This window comes from Hemicordylus capensis, chromosome 4 (assembly GCF_027244095.1).
Source record: "Hemicordylus capensis ecotype Gifberg chromosome 4, rHemCap1.1.pri, whole genome shotgun sequence".
Taxonomy (NCBI): domain Eukaryota; kingdom Metazoa; phylum Chordata; class Lepidosauria; order Squamata; family Cordylidae; genus Hemicordylus; species Hemicordylus capensis.
The window spans coordinates 59,541,156-59,545,257 of NC_069660.1; the positions used below are offsets into that span (position 1 = coordinate 59,541,156).

At 41.3% G+C, this 4,102-nt stretch overlaps 1 long non-coding RNA gene across 1 annotated transcript; it reads left to right on the plus strand.

Annotated features, from left to right (window-relative positions):
• The first annotated feature begins 255 nt into the window (after positions 1–255).
• On the plus strand, positions 256–2,033 carry LOC128322121 (uncharacterized). Its single transcript, XR_008305536.1, has 2 exons — positions 256–380; positions 1,694–2,033. It is a non-coding gene; the product is annotated as an uncharacterized LOC128322121 (long non-coding RNA).
• Positions 2,034–4,102: the final 2,069 nt, after the last annotated feature.

The window sequence follows — 4,102 nt, forward strand, 5'->3', positions numbered from 1 at the left end:
CCTTTTAACTGGCCAGTGCTTGAACCTGGCCTCCTCAGAGGTTTGTGTACATCCCTAATAAAAGAACGGAGCAGCAATGTCCTTGGGCAGGTCTGCGCCACAGCCTGAAATGAAATGAAACACATGAAATGGTGTTTGGAAATGGGCATGAAACTGTGGTTATAGCTGATTCAGCAGTCAGGCATAATATTTTTGCAGCAAAACCACAGTTGGCGGTGAAGCTTTGAAAAAACTGAAGGTTCCAATTGCAGTTTAGTGAGGCAAAATGGAGTTAGCTTTCGGCCCATAACTGCGGTTTCATGCATTCAGGCGTACTGCAGTTACAACCTTGGCCAGCTATACATAACTGCGGTTATCCTATACATTTGAACCTGGCCTATGTGAGTGGTATCCTCATATATTTGCTATCAGATTTCATGAAATAGGCTTAGTGCCTTCATGAAATTTGCTTTTCCTATTAGTGTACTTCCAAGCACAAATCCAAAGGATTGCCAGAATGATCTCCTCCTGCCTGTTCCCCAAGCTACATGAAAGGAAGAGGAAGGCAAGCTGCTAAGAAGCTGAAGCAGCAGATCCAAGTTGTCTCCACACTAGCCCTTTTTCTCTGGAATTTCCATCCTTTGATAACTCACTGTTTACAAGCATCCAGACAATGCTGTTGTCAGATCACTGCAGTCCAGTATTTTTTGTGCAGAAAAACAATTTCAGAGTAAATTAATACATCATACAGCACACAGAGAAGAGCTTTCAGCAATGTATAATAGTGTGAGGAGGGCCTGCAGGCAATTACCCTTGCTGTGAGAACAAGGGTACTACAAAAGTATCCTTGTTTTCATCTGATAAATGTTGAGGGCTATGGAAATGCTACAAATTTGCTTTCCTATAGCACTGCCAAAGATGACATGGTGGTTGCCATTTTTGCTTCCTATTTTTCTTTTGTCTGAGTGTAATACTATTCCTGCTGGCATAGCATTTCTTTCATTATTGGGTGGTGCTGTCCTAGAACCTGCAAATGCACAACAATATTATTAAGGCATGGATGGCTTCTTGCCTCTGGCATGCATATCATTGCATTGATAACATCAATCTCAATGACCATCAGTGACCAACTGATGAGGAGGTCAATTCTAACAAATTATCATGTGCTCAAGAAAATTAATGGAAGATGGAATATGCCCAGGTTCTATTCTTGTCTCGATTTAACCATCCCTTTGTTCAAGAACATTGCTGTGAATGGTGCTGGAAATCAAATTTCAAATCAATAAATACTAGCAGTGATGAAAGTCTTCTTATGGGAGGTAGAAATGGTAACAGGCCAAGGAAGAGAGAGAGAGAGAGATTAACTTCTTGAGCTCTGAATAGACAAGAGCACTATTCTTTTGCCTTACAGTATTTGACTGGAAATGTCTGCCCCTTAATATAATAATGCAGTCTCTACATCTTTGTCTTCTTCCCTCAAATCAAGGAAAGCTCATGCTACTTCGATGTTAAGAATTCTTGTTAAATATGACCCCAAGCTTCTTCACTAGTGTGTGAAGATTTGGAAATTTCACTGAATTGGCATATTTCTGAATTCAGCAGTAGAACTGCCAGGCAGTTAACATTCTTTAAGAACTTATTAATGAGAAAATTCTTATATTTTCCCTAATATTCTGCCCCAAATGTATTCATGTCTTCCTTTCCACTCCATCAGCTTTCTCACCACCATCACCACCACCTCAGTCTGAACTTTTGAGCTGTGTATTCGTTGGAGATCAGCACCCAGACTACATGGAGGAGAGGAGTTTAGAAACTACACAAGCAAATACAGACGAAGGCTGGTTTTTCATTATTGTGTAATGAAGATTAGTGGTTTGATACAGCTGATCAGATGCATTTCCAGAACATTTGATTAATGAGCCTTTTCTCTAAGAAGAAATAATATGCCTGTAGCTAAAAAATGATGGAGATGTGGTGGGGGAGAGAGATATGGAGTGTGCTACTTTTGTATTTTATGGAAACTTTCACAATAATACCCTCTCACCAAAGGGTTATTAAGTCACCATTTCCCATGAAAATTGCCTCCTGAATAGGAAATTACCAGCAGCTGGAGCAACAGAAGCAGCAGCTCTATACCAAGCTTGCTTTATGTATGTATGTATGTATGTATGTATGTATGTCTTACATTTATATACCACCCCATCCAAACGGCTCTAGGCGGTGCACAACAATGCAATTTGCTTTGCATTATATATTTGACTTTATAGAATATATACTCTGAGTTGATTCAAATAACCATTTTTAAATGATGTGAAATCACCATGAGTTGACTTATTCAGGAACAAAAGACCTGGCAAAGCCAACACAGGAAAAAGAAACTTGTGTGCATACAACAAGGATCAGCCAACTAGTCCAGATCAGAGAGGTGTGTACATTTGTTCTACAATATAAAGCTCAAAGCATGACTGCCAGCAAATGGAGCTTAGGTAGGCAACTGCTTGCAACTGAGAAGCTGGTCATTCAGAGGGGGAGTTGTTGGAAGAACACAGCCATTTCATGAGCAAAAAGGCACAGTTGTGTAAACCAACAGAGCTCTTTCTGGGACCTGGGTCAATTTGCCTTAAGTGGAAAGAAAAAAAGCTCAAGTGGTCCTGAGTGAATATGGAGGCATATTACTTCTTGTGGAGAGAGCCTTCCCAATGTGATGGACATCAAGTGTCCTCCCTCTTGAAAGCCTGGCTTTGTGCTAATTCCCGGACCAGTCAAGGGTTCCTTTTGGGACAAGGGCTTTCCATAACAAAGAGGTATCCACTTTTAACACACCACTACATTCACCAAACTGAAGTACTACTAACCCTTTTTAGCCTCCCCTTGAACAGAAGACATTTGTTGCATTAGATCATTAGATCATTTCTATTACCTGCTGTACTTATTTTTCAGTTCAGTCATGTCCTTTTTTGTGATATCCTGTCTCAAACAGCAAAGGTTCTCAAACCTAAGTCCCCAGATGTTTTGGACTACAATGTCCATCATCCCCAGCCACAATGGCCTTTGGGCACTGTGACTGGGGATGATGGGAGTTGTAGTCCAGCAACATCTGGGGACCAAAATTTGAGAATGATTGGTACAGAGTATTTCTGTTGTGGTTGCACAGTTGGATTGTAGTATTTTCTTTATTATTTTCAAATCCATTTCCTAATACTTCCCATCATTCTGCGAGTCTGCTGGATAGCAGTGATTATGTTTCCAAGAAACGGATTATGATTTACTGGGTTTCAATTAAGACACCTACGATCGAGTTCAGCAGTCACTAGAAACTTATGAATCTGCAGAGTCAACACATATCCAACTACCCTCAAGAAGAACAAAGAAGTGCTATAAACATATATGCGATGACTATCTAATATAGAAAGGACAGTATCCATAAAGCTGGCTGCAAAAACCCTGAAAGGCAGTCCTACTATTATAGCGTAATCCAAGGGATTATATTATACATGTAGAAATGTATGCTTTGTTTTCAGAATGAGCATGCCATCAAAGGATGAGCAGGAAGTTCTGAATGATTAGAGACACAGCAAGGCTGGAAACCAGTGTGTTCCCTGTAACAGGGATTCCCAGATGTTGTTGACTACAACTCCCATAGCCTGCAGCCAAAGGCCATTGCTGTTGGGGATGCTGGCCTCTCACACTAACCAAAACCAAAATCAGCTGTCACAATTCTGGTATTTAAACAGCATCTGGTATTACCCCATCGTCTCCCATGAGAAACCTCTGCATGTGGAGATCAAATCTGTTAAAAGTGTATTAACCAAGAGTAATGTGGATGGTCTGAGTGGTTATCAATGTTATTTTGACTAACAGCAGCTCATGCAGCACAGCGTAAAAAAACCCATAAAGAACAGGGGCAGAGCCAAACGAACAGGTTCTTTGCACAAATAGGTTCAAAGAACCTTGGCTGCTGCACTCAGGGTCTGTGGCTCGGGTCTCAGCCATGCCCCCTGTGTCTGACATCAGATGCAGGGGGCGTGGTGCACTTGAAAACGGAGCCACACACCCCATTTCCAAGCACATTCTAGCCAACGCCACATTTGCAGTGAAGACGGGCGCTGCTGTCCCTCCTTTT